This window comes from Pan troglodytes, chromosome 6 (genome assembly GCF_028858775.2).
Source record: "Pan troglodytes isolate AG18354 chromosome 6, NHGRI_mPanTro3-v2.0_pri, whole genome shotgun sequence".
Classification (NCBI taxonomy): Eukaryota; Metazoa; Chordata; class Mammalia; order Primates; family Hominidae; genus Pan; species Pan troglodytes.
In genome coordinates, this window is record NC_072404.2 from 33,257,428 (window position 1) to 33,273,082 (window position 15,655).

Below are 15,655 nucleotides of genomic sequence, written 5' to 3' on the forward strand. Positions count from 1 at the left end.
TCATGGGGTCGCTAGGCTAGATGATTGGCTTCAAGGTCACACCACAGCAGTTATGATGAAGAACTCAGGAAACTACCAGACACTGAACTGCCTCCACTCTGGCTGCTGCCACAGTCACCCTATACCCAAGAAATTGTTAGAGACCAGCTGCTGCCAATAGTGCTTGCTCGTCAGGCAGCACTGCTGCAGGAAGATGGCCTCTGCTTCTCTCTTTCTAATCTTTATGCAAGGGCATATCTCACTGCAGAATCTAAATCACATCCAGAACCATAGTCTAGGAGTCTGAGAGTCTAGCTGTCAGCCTTCCAGCTCCATGAGAGGAGACAGAACTAGGCGGATCTCAGTGGATCTGGCACAGAACAATTGGGGAAGAGGCAATGCCTGTGAAGAGCCTGAGCGAAAGTGGTGTCAAAGTAAAACTGGAGGTAAATTCTGGAACTGGAGAGCTTTAGTCCTGCTGTGAATCAACAAAAAACACCAGCAGCCTTCAATGGATAAGTGGAAGGCAAAGAATCTCCTTCCATAGAAAAGTTAAATAATGAGGCCAGGTACGGTGGCTCACACCTGTAATCCTAGCACTTTGGGAGGCCAAGATGGGAAGATCACTTGAGGCCATGAGTTCGAGACTAGCCTGGGAAACATAGCAAAACCTTGTTTCTACACTGAGAAAAATATTACCAGGCATAGTGGCAGGCACCTGTAATCTCAGCTACTTGAGAGGTTGAGGCAGGAAGATTCCTTGAGCCAGGAGTTTGAGGCTGCAGTGAGCTATGATCACGCCACTGCACTCCAGCCTGGGCGATGGAGCAAGACCGTGTCTCAAAAAAAAAAAAAAAAAAAAAAAAAAAAAAAGGAAAGAAAAGAAAAATTAAAGAATAGCTCAAGCCATCATTTTTAGGATCATTTAAGATGAAGTCTTTGATTTCTTTCCTATTTTTGTAACATAAGAAACTTATGTTCATTGTAAAAATACTAGAAAATGCATTCACTCAAAAAGAAAAATAAAAACCACCCATAATCCCACCATCCAGGGATAATCACAGTATTGGTGACTCTCTTTCCTTCCAGATATTCCAGGGTTATTTTACTATGATATCATTGTTTTAAACTTTTTAAAAATTATGAACAGTGTCATCCAGTGGCATTATCAATGTTAACAGCCACATTGTTGACAGCATTCTGTTATAGAGCCGTCTCATACTTTAATAAAATATTTGAAGTCCCCATTTTGTTGGACATGCTAATATGTTAGATTAACAGTGATGGAATGGATAGAAAAGGCAATATTGCAGAGGAGGTTTGAGTTGGGAGGTGCTTAAAGCTAAAGTATTAATGACATGGGAGGATGCAGGAAAACTCACAATCCGTTGAAGCTAGAAGGAACTTAGAGGTCATCCTCGTCCACTTTCCTCATTTAAGGGATGAGGGTAACTGCAGCCACATCACACTCTCTTTATCCCAACCTCTCCAGTCCTCATTCTTCGTATTTCTTTGTTCTGTCCTCAGCCATGTGTATGATTCTTATTAAAACTCCAATCTAAACAGCAACTCACAGAAAATATGACTTAAAGAATAAGAACAACAAAAAATCCAAGTTGTAATAATTCCATTCCATTCATTCCTTTCACCTAGCATTTATTGAGAGACCGCTCTGTGGCTGATACAGTGTTATGAGGGAGGGGTTTAAAAATCCAACACAGAGCCTGGCGCGGTGGCTCATGCCTGTAATCCCAGCACGTTGGGAGGCTGAGGCAGGCGGATCACAAGGTCAGGAGATCGAGACCATCCTGGCTAACGTGGTGAAACTCCGTCTCTACTAAAAAAAAAATACAAAAAATTAGCCAGGCGTGGTCCGGGCACCTGTAGTCCCAGCTACTCGGGAGGCTGAGGCAGGAGAATGGTGTGAATCCGGAGGTGGAGCTTGCAGTGAGCCGAGATCGCACCACTGCACTCCAGCCTGGGCGACAGAGCAAGACTCCGTCTCAAAAAAAGAAAAAAAAGAGAAAAAATCCAACACAGATCCAACCCTCCACACACTCACTATCTTACAAAGGAGATGAGAAGAAGTCTTTCAGTCACATTGAGGCACGTGCTTTTCCTATATGTGGGAATGGCCCTGGGACCCAGACAATTTCTTCCACAATTTTTTCCTTCTTGGGTTTTGGTTGTAAAAAAGCAGGAAAGTGAGAAAGGAGGGTGTATGTGGTTTTATGTCCTCCAGTACAAGAACATTTAAGACATGATCTCTAATATTTTTCTTGTCTAGACATCCCCATCTTTTTATTTTTTAATAAAGCAAAAGGCAGTTGTCCCTTGTGGTTTGTAGCAAGAGGTCATTATCAGAGGAATGCTTGGCTTTTAAATGTTGTTAACACTGAAATCCTCGTCTCTTCTCTTTTCCTAGTTAGGATTTCCTCATCTTGATCCTCTCTCCTCACATATTGATCACACATTGCATGCTTCAAAGTGTTCACTGAATCATTCTACTTTTTCCAAGAGAATAGCTAACTCTTAACATGCTGCAGGTTTCCAATTACACTTCCTTTGCCTTAAAAAATGTCTTGAAAGAGTAAATCTGCCCATAAAGAAACCACTCGGACCAAAAAGCCTTTGTACACATTCTCCCAAATGGAGCTGGACTGTAAGCAGGGAAGATGTAGCAATAGCATCCACACACTGTCTGGGGTTCCTGGACCCATTTATCAACTGGTCCCATTTGAATGGAAACAAAGCCTCCACCTGTCACTCCCTCACACTTGACTTGCACCTTCTGAGGTCTCAGCCACATGCATCTGAAGCTGTCTGGGGATTATCCATTCTACGAATGGTTTCAGATCTGGTCATTTTACTCTGTTGTTCTTATATTTCTTCTGTTTGACAATTTGTAGCTTTTAATTTGGGGGACAGAGTAATAGCTCTTAAGCAGATGGTTGTCATTGGTCCCCAGGGGTGTACTTGGGGAGGGAGGTTGGATGGGACTCTCACCAAGGTTCTAGGATTCTGTGACTCACTCGGCTTGATTCCAGGCCAGAAGTGAGGTTGCTGATTGCTTCTAACCTGTTCTTTGTCAAGTAGTAAATGTCAATTGATCTTTCTTCATGTGGTGGGGATGGTATCCATATAAGAGAACATGAAAAATTGTATGTGTTAAAATGCATTCGCAGCAGCCAAACCCATGTGTGCTTAGAATTAAGTTGTTGCATCCGGTCCATTTGTCATTCTTTTTATGTCCAAGTTTTAGTAACAGAATGTTTGCAAATAGTTTACATTTCTCTTGGGACATCTTCCCTAACCAAATGTCATACTAGTGTTAGGCTGGCATTATTTGGATTGCTCAATTCTTATTGTTTCCAACAAGATTTAGGCCATTTCTGCAAGCAGAATTCTGCATTGAAGATAATGGGCTTTTTCATGCCTGTCCATAAGGAGAAAAATTATTAGATCGGTGGGAATTTTAGAGTACATTATTGAATTCTTGGACGTTAAAAACTTCAGTTACTTGGAACACACACATGACAGAAACAAACTGCAACTGACACTCAAAAGCACATCTGATGAAAATGTTAAGGTTGATGGTTTTCTTAATATTATGTAATATCTAGTGTTCTCTAAGGAAATTATATTTATTAGGCCTTTCTTTTTTCTTCTAAGCTCTTTTACTGTACTCCAAAATATCTTTATTTTCTGGTTATGAAGTAGTAGATCTTCACTGTAGAAAATTTGAAAACATATGGAAAAGTATAAAGACAATTTTTAAAGTACCTATGATTCTTCAATCTTGGGGTCTTATTTATTTATTTAGAGACACAGCCTTGCTCTTGTTGCCCAGGCTGGAGTGCAATGGCACGATCTCAGCTCACTGCAACCTCTGCCTCCCAGGTTCAAGCAATTCTCCAGGCTCAGCCTCCCAGGTAGCTGGGATTACAGATGCATGCCACCACGCCCAGCTAATTTTTGTGTTTTTAGTAGAGACTGGGTTTCACCATGTTGGCCAGGCTGGTCTTGAACTCCTGACCTCGTGATCTGCCCACCTCGGCCTCCCAAAGTGCTGGGATTACAGGCATGAGCCACCGCGCCTGGCCAGGTTCTTAATTTTTAAAAAGATAGTCAACAGTGAACATTATTTGAAATCTTATTAAATGTTAAACACTTTTTTCTGAATTAAAGATTTCCTGATTTAAACCCTGATTCATTCTTCTGCTAAGGATCTTGCTCTAGTGTCAAAGCTCCCTGATGCCACACTTCAAATGAAGCTTAGTTCTAGAATGACTCCTTTTCAGATAAGTGGACAATAAGTTATGGGCAAAGGTTTAGCCTGGTTCATCTCACTGGGGTCTTGGTGAAACCACTATTTCCTTTTTAATGTAATATTCTGTGAATAAAATCAAGATTAGAACAATGCTTGCAATTAAAGGGATTACTCAGTAGTAATAAGATAATTAGAAAATGAAGTATCAGCCCCAGCTGCAAGGAAGTATGGGGATGTGAGTATTTTGAGTAGGACACATTGCTGCTCTAGGTAAAATGATGTTTCTGAAATGGAAGGTGAAAAGAGAGTAATAACTAGTAGGCTGCTAGCTGTGCCTGCCACAGAGATACTCACAGAGCCACTCAGAACAATTCTGGGACACTAACCTAAGACTTCTAGCCACACATCCCATGAGTTTTGAGCTACAGAGAAGTTATTATGCCCACCTTTCCAGATAAGCCTGAAACCAAGTCAGTAAGACAGTTCTGTTTTAGAATTGTTCAACACAGGTAGTGAAAGATAAAGTAATAGCTTCACAGAGCACATGGAATTTTACTGAACCAAATCATGTGGATGTATTTCTGGCTGAATTTACCTTCTATCTTCAGTAGGCTTTTAAAAGCCAAGTCTCTGGAAGCAAATTCTTTCCAGATACAACTATCCTAAGATAGTTGCATCCATGTCAAGAAATGTTTGTTCTGTGACGGGTGCGATGGCTCACACCTGTAATCCCAGCACTTTGGCAAAAGGATCGCTTGAGCCCAGGAGTTCAAAACTAGCCCAGGCAACGTAGCAAGACCTCATCTGTACAAAAAAAATTTAAAAACTAGGCAGCTTGAGTGGCCAAGGCAAGATGGGTCAAAGTCAAGAGTGGTGGTCAGGGTCTTGGAGCTGGAAAGAAGGATGATAGGACAAGAAAAAGAAATATGAACCTCCTATACCAGCTAGAGTGAGGAAGAAGAAGAAAACAAAGGGACCAGATGCTGCCAGCAAACTGCCACTGATGACACCTCACACTCTGTGCCAGTTAAAATTATTGAAAGTTAGAGATAAATACTGTCTTCTCATGAAGGAAGAATTCATTAGAAATCAGGAACAAATGAAACTATTAGAAGGAAAGCAAGAGGAGGAAAGATCAAAAGTGGATGATCTGAGGGGACCCTGATGTCAGTAGGAACCTTGGAAGAGATTATTGATGACAATCATGCCATCATGTCTACATCTGTGGGCTCAGAGCATTCTTGTAGACAAGGATCTGCTGGAACCTGGCTGCTCGGTCCTGCTCAGCCACAAGGTTCATGCTGTGATATGGGTGCTGATGGATGACACGGATACCCTAGTCACAATGATGAAGGTGGAAAAGACCCCCCAGGAGACCTGTGTTGATATTGGGGGGTTGGACAGCCAAATTCAGGAAATTAAGGAAATCATTCTGAATATTATGAAGAGATGGGTATAAAGCCCCCTAAGGGAGTCATTCACTATGGTCCACCTGGCACAGGTAAAACCTTGTTAGCCAAAGCAGTAGCAAACCACATCTTAGCCACTTTCTTGCAAGTGATCAGCTCTGAATTTATTCAGAAATACCTACATGATGGGCCCAAACTCATATGGGAATTGTTTCTAGTTGCTGAAAAACATGCACCTTCCATCATGTTTATTGATGAAATTGATGCTATTAGGACAAAAAGATGTGACTCAAATTCTGATAGTGAGAGAGAAATTCAGCAAATAATGCTGGAAATGTTGAACCAGTTGGATGGATTTGATTCAAGGGGAGATGTGAAAGTTATCATATCCACAAGCCGAATAGAAACTTTGGATCTAGCACTTATCAGACCAGGCTACACTGACAGGAAGCTCGAGTTCCCCCTGCCTGATGAAAAGACTAAGAAGCACATCTTTCAGATGCACACAAGCAGCATGACACTGGCCAATGATGTAACCCTGGAACGACTTGACACTTGACATCAAGGCAATCTGCACAGAAGCTAGTCTGATGGCCTTAAAAGAACATGGAATGAAAGTAACAAATGAAAACTTCAAAAAATCTCAAGAAAATGTTCTTTATGAAGAACAGGAAGACACCCCCAAGGGGCTCTGTCTCTAGTGAACCACAGTTGCCATCAGGAAAATGGCTGGGAGATTTCCCAAGCCCTCAAAGGGATGAGGTTGGGGGAGTTGCCCAGAGGAATTCGTGTTCCAGTTTATTTTTATTAGCAACACTTCCTGTGAGTCTTTTGGAGTATGATGTGTAAGACGTCCATTGGGCCGCCTTCGCCTGTCGGTCACTGTGCAACACTCTGCTTCCCAATAAAGTGTACTTTTTCTTTCTCTCTCTCTACACACACACACGAACTAAAAACCAGAAATGTTTGTTCTAGAACCAGTAGTTTTTCATATAATCAGTTGCTAAGCTGAAAAATATGCCCTGCCTAACAAACATCAGGTAGGAAAAAATAAACCTATTTATTTAATTCAACAGATTTTTGTTTTGATGTGACTTAGTACCGTAGGTTTGTGTATAGCAATGACTTTAATCTTCTAAGACATCATTGATGTAATGCACTTCAAATATGTGTTGATGCCAAAATTATCTATAAATCTAAATTTCTATGAGTTTTTCTTAGGCTTTTATCTTCCCATTCCAATTTGAAAGTAAAGGCATTCTCTGGCTAATATTCACAACCTTAACCCAACTCTAGGTTGAAGAACTTGTTAATTCTTCATAACTTTCCCATTCTTCACCTTCTGTCTCCATTTATCACAGCCATCCACTCACACTAGCCTATGGATTGGGTGAAGTTTAGAAGCATAAAGGAGATACTATTTGGAACAAGGTGTTGTTTTATTGCAGTCTTACCCTTTCCTGCTCTTTTCTTCAAGTGAGTGACTAATTCCTCGGAATTTCTAAGATTTGGGTTTAAAACTACACTGTCTCTAGGCTGTACCTATTATTGAATGAGATAACTACCCTTGCAGAGGTGCATAGATATGTTTTGATGGTAAAGCACATTCATTTGCAACCACTGCTGCACAGAATGAAGGAAACGCAACTGCTATCCTCCTGGGAGAAGCCACTTAGGCAAGAAAATAAATAAGAGGATTTTGATTATATTTGGAACTCTTAAGCCTGTGCTCAGGGAGTCTCCATCTTTAAACTCTTGTCGTTTCATGTTTACACAAAAATTATAATGGAAAAAATAGGCTCATAGTTCTCTGTGCAAGCATGGCACGTTTTAAAAATGTATCCATGTTTTATTGGGATAATACCAGCCACAATTTGCACATGTTATTGCATCTTATTGTATGAGACAACAAATGAAAAGGGCTCAGCATGGTCTCTGGCACGGTGTGGACCAGGAGAAGTGTCCTTTTTCTTCCATTCTCCCTCTTTTGCATGTATCTTATTGCCCCTACTTCTTGTTAGAAGTTATTCTGAAGAGAATGCAGAATTCCAGGTATCTGAGCCAGATATAGCTGTCAGAGCCAATGAACGTAGCACTCTGCCATTGGACAAATTCTCCTACTTCTCACTATTTTCTGTGCACATCATGTCTCTTCATTGGTGAGTGCAAAGAATCCATGTTCACACTGCCTGCTCTTCCCCTACCTGCCACAATTAATTCAGCAAACGGAGTTATCGGTCTAGTTGGGGGAGAGATGTGCACATGGATAATAACAATATGATTATTACTAAATAATATTATTTAATAATACTGTGTACCAGGCACCAGGTGAAAATACTATAATAACTGTTACTACTATATTTATTGAGCACTTATATGCCAAACATTGTGCTAAATGTTTTTACACATGGCAGAGAATTATTCACTAAATGGGCCCAAAGAAGTAGGCTTTAATCTAGAAACTTCTTAATTTATCTCCTTCAAACACAGTCTACCAGAAATTGGACAATATTAGATGCCTATCTCTCCCGGTCACTTTCAGTTATTAAAACAGTCCTGGCCAGGCTTTGTGGCTCATGTCTGTAATCCCAGCACTTTGGGAGACTGAGGCATGAGGATTACTTGAGCCCAGGAGTTTGAGGCTGCAGTGAGCTAAGATCATGCTACTGCACTCCAGCCTGGATGACAGAATGATACCCAGCCTCTACAAATAAAAATAAAACAGTCCTAATCGCAGACATGTTAAGGTCCAATTCATCCTAAAACAAAACTTCAGACTCGTATCCAGTTTAGTTCTGCCTGAGTCCCTGACGGCTTCCTAGTTGCCATCTGTAATCCCCATGAAGACCAGCTGCACCTGACTTCCATGAGCCACTCCTATACCTGTTTAATAGTCTCCTGTCTTTATTTGAGCAAGCTGGCAACCTTACAACCCACTAGTCAATCCCTGACTAGAAGAAGATGGACAGTACATTCTCAGCAGAGATTTTGAAAAAAAGACACTTTGGCTATTGCCACCTCCACCCTGGCCACCACCCTGTAATTCTGTCAGGAATCAGCTGCCTTTCTCTGCCTTTCCACCTTGATCAGTTCATGTGTTGTGGTTTCGTGATTTTTAACTAACATCTTTATTTGTGTAAAGACACCAGGCACAGTGGTGCATGCCTGTAGTCCCAGCTACTTGCGAGGCTGAGGCAGAAGGATTGCTTGAGCCTGGGAGTTTGAGGCTGCAGTGAGCTGTGATCTCACCACTGCAATCCAGCCTAAAGACAGAGCAAGATCTTGTCTCATAAATAAATAAATATCTTATATATATGGGGGGTGGGTTGCCGGAAGGTATTTTAGAAAAGGCTTTGCCACAGATCCTGAGGGAGGTTTCTGCCTTCTCCCCTCCAGTGAGGTAGGGCCCCCATGGGGCTACCTGGTAAACTTAATATGTAAGCCCTATGAAGGGTGGTGAAGCTCTAGCCTCCTCTTGGAAAGTCTACTAGGGCCATGCTTGCTGAATCCCTTTGTGAATCCGGAGGGATGTTTCTTGTTCCACTCTTTCAAATACAGAGTTCCTTTCCCCCCATGTCTCCATTTGGAAGTTCAGTCAAAACCTAAGACAACAGGATATGTCCCCCTGTACATAGTGTTACGTAAACATCGGATATAATCCTCACAACAGCCTTCTGAGGCAGAGAATAAGATCCTTGCTTTATAAATGAGGAAGTGTAGGGAGACTAAATATCTTGTTCTAGATCACATATTTAGTGATGCTAATACAGGATTAAAACCCAGGAGGCCGGTCTGATTCTGAAGCCTATCCTTTCCACCACATCCTGGCGGAGAAGAAGGCAAAAAAGAGTTGCAAAATGTTGGTGCAAAAGTAATTGTGGTTTTTGCAATTACTTTTTTTTTAAAAATGACCAAAACTGTCATTACTTTTACACCTACTTAATAGCTCAGTGTGAGCAGGGTCCTCGGGGGCAACCGGCAATGTCTGTGCTCTGTGGACAGGGTGCTCCTGGCCAGCTGATGTGGAGGGAGTCCATGGGGGATGGTAGGAGACGGTTCTGCAGAGGTAAGGTCTGGCCAGACCATGGAGGGCCTTGGATGTGGGAGGTGCGTGTAAAAATGGTGGGGAAGTTGGACTCTGCCACGGGTAACTGGGGGTCATTCAAGTTTTGAGCAAGTAAAGGACTACTTCATCTCTGCTTCAGAGATTGTCCAGGTGGCCAGGTGGAAGCAAGTAGGAGGGGAGCAAGGTTGCAAGTGGAAGCGGATTGCAGATCCTGAGTGGACGCAGTAAGAGTCCAAGCAGGCAGTGAGGCAGTGCAGGGATAGGGATAGGGATAGGGATAGGGATAGGGATAGGGATAGGGATAGGGATAGGGAAGGAAGGAAGGACTGGGCTAGGAGAAAAACCAGTGGCCTGCAGTGCCCACTAGTTCTTCCCAGACACAGACAAAATTGAGGCAGGAATAGGAAATTAGTGTGGGTGCCCCAGATAAAACAGTCCTAAGGGCGTCTTCAGCGAACCCAGCCCAGCTGGCACACAGGACGACAGAGAGGTTCTGAGGTCTGCAAAGGCGAGTTCAGTACTCAGCCAAATGCATTCCTGCAGCATTAGATGGCCACAGCCCCCGACATGTGTTTTTAATGGATTCTCAGGCTGCGAACAGTTAACATTGTTAATGACCTGCGGAGAGTTCAGATCCCTGGATAAGGGCTACCTGCAAATCTTGGTTATTACTTTTAAAGTATGCAAAGTGAACCTGAGCTGGTTCTTTTCTTCTTCCTTTAAAAAATGTAGATTCTGAAGTCTTAAGGGTGTGGGGTGGTGTGTGTGTGTAGTCATGTCTATATCATCTCTCGCATTGACAGACCACTTTCTCTGCCTGAGTCAGGTCACCTTGCTTAGGCTGAGAAACTTCAAGTCAAGCATGAAGCTTTTCACTCTAAATCAGTTTTTACTTCTAAATTAGTTCCACAAAACAGCATCCATTAATCAATACCCTGTTCAATCATGAAGCCTTTTAAGCTGGAAGAGGTTGAGTGCAAGTGTCTGACGTGGGCTTCCAGATCTGCATCCCTAATCCCTGGAGGCCCTTCATCCTCTGCCCTTTCTTGCCCTTGTAGCCTCATCTCTTCCCTCTCAAGGGCTCCCTGTTTCTCAGCCTTTCACCCAACATGCTTCTTCACACTCTAGGGCCATGGCACGTTTTGTTCTTTCTGCCTGTGCCCTTCAAGTGCAGCACCATGTGCTCCATCCTTTCCTCACCCAGCCCCAGCTCACCTTTAATGCTTGGTGCAGGTGACACCTCTTCCAGGAAGCTCTCCCTCACCTGCTGCTCTGTGTTTTCATCTTCTGTGTTCACACAGTTTTGTCGCAACACTTTCACACTATATTTAAAAAGTATATTTCCCTTGATTATAAAAGTCACTCACACTTGTAGAAAATGTGGGAAATAAAAAAACTTAAAGAAAAAAATGCATATAAATTGACGACTTGGGGGTTATAAGCACTGTTAACATTTTGATGAATTTCTTTCCAGTATTTTTTCCATCTATATATTTGTAAAACTTTCATACTCAGAAAAGAAAAAAAATAAGTGCTGTAAAAAGACAAGGGGAACTTTGACTGAGAAAAAGTTCAGTGCATTTATTGTTTCTAGGTGACTGGCAACTTAAAAAATTGCTTAGTTTAAAAATCAAATTACAAGGGATTTTTTGGCACCAGCATAACAAAAGTGTGTGCTGGAAGATGAGTGCTTACACAAACAGTTGCTGTCCTCTTTTTTTTATTTAGCATTTGTCATGTCCTAAGACTTCTTTGAAAATGTGTTTTTACTCCATAACCCTCTGTTTTCTGATTCTCATTATATTGCCCTGTTTGTTTACCTTTTGGTAGCCCCTATTGGACTATAAGCTTCTTTCTTTCAGGCAGGGCCTGTGATCTTACTGTTTTTTAATTCAATCCCTAACCCATTCTGATGGAGTGGGAGTAGGCATGTAACAAACAGAATGCATTACCTGAGATTACCAAAAGATTACCTGAGTCTTCCTGAATTGCTTACTTACTCAACCCCTATTTGTTCTCTATGCTGAGGTGTCGAGACTATACCAGCATCCACAGGTCTGGTGGGTGCCACAGGCCTGCACCACCCACATGCCCCTTAAGGGATGAAGGGCCACTCTACAGCTGCAGGGACTGCTGCCAGCAGGAAGCCCTCAGAGATTGCCTCGCCCAATGAGGAGCCGCTTCATCCAAGGTCACCCCCTTTCCTGGGGTGGCCTGCTGCATCCAATGACTGGTCCATGGAGGTATAACGTCCTGGCCCGTGTTCCCCAGCTGGGACAACTCTGAAAAGTTCTGCTTCAGAACTCTCCTTAGCATCTACCAAGGTTGCCATTGAGACCACACCGCAGCTGGACTCCTCCCACTGCCCGATCCTGCTTCCCTCTCCTCCCTTCCCTTGGGTGTCATCCCAAGAGCACCCCCCCCAACCAAGCTCCTGCAAATTCATCTTTGCCTCAGAGCCTGCTTCCTGGGTAGCCCAGCCTGCAACAGTAGGCATCTAAACAATGCCCAGACACACCCCTAACTTGAAGTGACTTACAAGCCAGCCGTGTCATGTGCTTCCAGGTTGTAGATTGTGAGTTCCTTGAACAGTGACCATGTCTTATCCCTTTCACAGTGCTGGGCCTCACTACAGTCCCTGGAGCACAGAACATGGCCAAGCACGTCCCATGTCGAGAGGGTAACATCGAATGGGGAGGGAATAAGAGAAGAGTTCCCAGGGAGCATCAGCTGGGTGCTAATGGCTGTTGGGATACAAGGCGAGAATGATGAACAGGTGGTTTCTGAGTCTCAAGCCTGAGAGACTGAGAGAAGAGTGACTGCTGGAGTGAGAAGTTAATATTGTGGAAAATTGGTTTGATATTAGATTGGTGTGAAAGTGTTACACTTGAAGCACCAAAATCTTCAAGGGGAACCGTCCTGTAGGTGGTAGTTGAGGCAGAACCAGGTCTTGTGTACAGAACGATTTAGAAATAACGTTGAGGCACTATGGATTCCCACAGGGGTGGTATTGGAAGCTGTGAGAATAAGGACAGGTTCAGAGGGTTTCTGTTTGTTTTTCTTTTCTTTTCTTTTTAAGTTTAGACATAGCAGAGAAGAAAATCCACCGAATGATAGCTGGACTTGAAGTGCAACATCAGCTCTTCCCTGGGTCTCCAGCCTGCTGGTCTACTCTGCAGGTTTTGGACTTGCCAGCCTTCATGAGCCAATTCCTTATAATCTCTCTCACTCTCTCCATAGGCATATACATAACAAGAATGACAAACAGATGGTTTCCAAGTTTCATACATATGTGGAGAGAGACAGAGATAACCAATAGAGAGTGTGTGTGTGTGTGTGTGTGTGTGTGTGTGTTTCTCCAGAGAGTCCTGACCAATACAAATTTTGACTAAAATCTGACTAAGCCACTTGATTAAGGAAAAAGCAGCAGCACTGAAAGGAAGGAGAAGTCAAATGTTTTACAAAGAGAGTCACTATGGTGCAGTGTCTTCAGGGGCTAAAAGAACCAGGTTTCAATCTTGATTTCCTTCTGTTTCTTTGGCTCAAGCTGCACATTGAGTTAGCTATCCTATGATGCAGGCTTTGTAGAGGACACAGAAACAATGCAAGGAGCAGGGGGAAGCTTCTGGAATAGTGATTGATATCCTCAGAGAGTAAGAAAAGTCAGATACTAGAAGGAAGGAAGATCCAGCAAACAAGACATAGCTCTTGGAAATTAAGCCCATGACAACAGAAGTTTTAAATGTAATAAACGAATTAGGAGGTAATTGAGTAACTCTCACAGTAAATAGAATAAATAGTCAAAGAAATTGAGAAGAGAAAATTGCAGAATCAATTCAGAAGGTCTAATTTCTGAAAGACAGGACAGATAAAATGGACCAAGGAATTATCAAAAAATTTCCCTGATGGATGTGATATTTCAGATTGAATGGGCTTAAAAGCCTGGCATAATTAATGAAAATGACTAATAACAAAGCATTTCATAACGGTATTTCAGAGTTCTGAGGATAAAGAAAAGATCCTGAGAGCTCTGACAGGGAGAGAGAGAACCGGTCACAGGTAAAATAAATATGGGATCAGACTTCTCAATAGCAATACCAGAAGTTAGAAGACAGGCCGGGCATGGTGGCTCACGCCTGCAATCCGAGCACTTTTGCAGGCCAAGGCGGGAAGATCATTTCAGCCCAGGAGTTTCAGACCAACCTAGGCAGCATAATAGGACCCCATCTCTACAAAAGTAAAAATAAAAAAAAAATTAACTGGGTGTAGTGGCACATGCCTGTCATCCCAGCTACTTGGGAGGCTGAGGTGGGAAGATTGCTCAAGCCCAGGAGATAGAGGCTGCAGTGAGCTGTGATCACACCACTGCACGCCACCCTGAATGACAGAGTGAGACCCTGCCTCAAAATAATAATAATAATAATAATAATAATATAATAATAATAATAATGTTAGAAGATAATGGAATAATGCCTTTGAGATCCTAAAGGAAAATAATTTCCAAACCAGGATCTTATACTCAGCTAAGCTTTCAATCGAGGATGAGGGGGGTTAAGACAAGGTCTCAAAATGTACCTTCCATATATCACTTTCTGAGAAGTCACTAGAAGACGCACTCCACCAAACCAAGATTGTTGTCAAGAAAGAGAAAGACGTGAGATTAACAACAACAACAATAAAAATAAAAATAAACAAAAGCCAGAGGATTTTCCACAGAAGAGCGGGAAAAGAGTTTCAAGGATGACGGGGCAGAGGAATATAAGAAAGCTGAATTCTGATCTTTCATAGCAGGAAGTCAGTGGGTGATATCTGTAAGTGAAAAATAAAGGGAAAACAGTATCATATTGTTATTTAGAAATATGAAGGTATATAGCAGGAGGAACGGCTAAAGAGATGAAAGGAATTTCCTTTGGGAAACAGGAATTGGAGGAGGGGGTTGAGTCGGGAAAGGATTGCTGTTTTTCTTCATAAGTCCTGTAGTATTATTTGACTTTTAAAGTAAGCACATTTATTGCCTTCATACAAATTAAATTTAAATAGGCAAAAGTCTATTAATATGCCAAAAATAATTTGTAAATTGTGAGTAAAAATAGACCCCTTGCCCACACTGCTAGAAGTGGTCTTTCAGGGGAGAAAGCACGACCCTCTGATTTGTCTTTCTTCCTCTGCAAATGGTTTTTAAGCAAATTCTTGGGAACCCATCAATCTGCCAATTAGAAGAAAATGCAAGAGTAACAGCAGGAATCATGACTGCAAGGAAACAGTTACCATCCCATAAAATTATTGCCTTTACCAAATTAGAATAAACCTGTCAAGACAATGTTTAACTATCTTTATGTAAAAATCAAAACGGTCTGACTTCAACTGTCAAACAGAGTCTTCGAACTTGTCTGTAACAAAGTGCTCCCTTAGTAAGTCGTATAGTTCAAGTTGCATTTGCAATTTGGGGAAATGGAGCTGCCTGGCCCATGAATCCAGCAAGCTCGACTTTTCCATGGCTGCTGTTCCTGTAGAACAACTGGCTCATTTAGTTGGCTGGGCAGTTGCAGCAGGCTGGGTGGGTGTTGCTCCTGCAGGAAAACTATGAAATAAAATATCATTGCACCTACCTCACTGATCAATAACATAAAAGGAAAAAAATCTAGCTCCTCTATTTGGACAAAAGGCAATTTTCTGTGGCTTCTCACATTTGCTAGAACTTTACAAATATGTATCACAAACTACCAGATGAGACAAATCGGTACAATACTAGTTATTTTTATGTGCTGCCTCATCCTTTATACAAAGTATCTCAGATCACTTTAAAGTGAGAGGTCAGAATGGAAAGTGTGATTTATAGAGCCTAAGGGACCAAGGCGAAGGCTGCAGAATAGGCAAACGGCCCACTAAGGATTCTGGGAAAGGAAGGCAGGCTAGGAGTCAGATGCAGAC

The 15,655-nt window shown here is 42.2% G+C and overlaps 1 pseudogene; it reads left to right on the forward strand.

Annotated features, from left to right (window-relative positions):
• Nucleotides 1–5,179: 5,179 nt before the first annotated feature.
• LOC107975617 (26S proteasome regulatory subunit 4-like) lies at nucleotides 5,180–6,359 on the forward strand (annotated as a pseudogene).
• The last annotated feature ends 9,296 nt before the right edge of the window (nucleotides 6,360–15,655 follow it).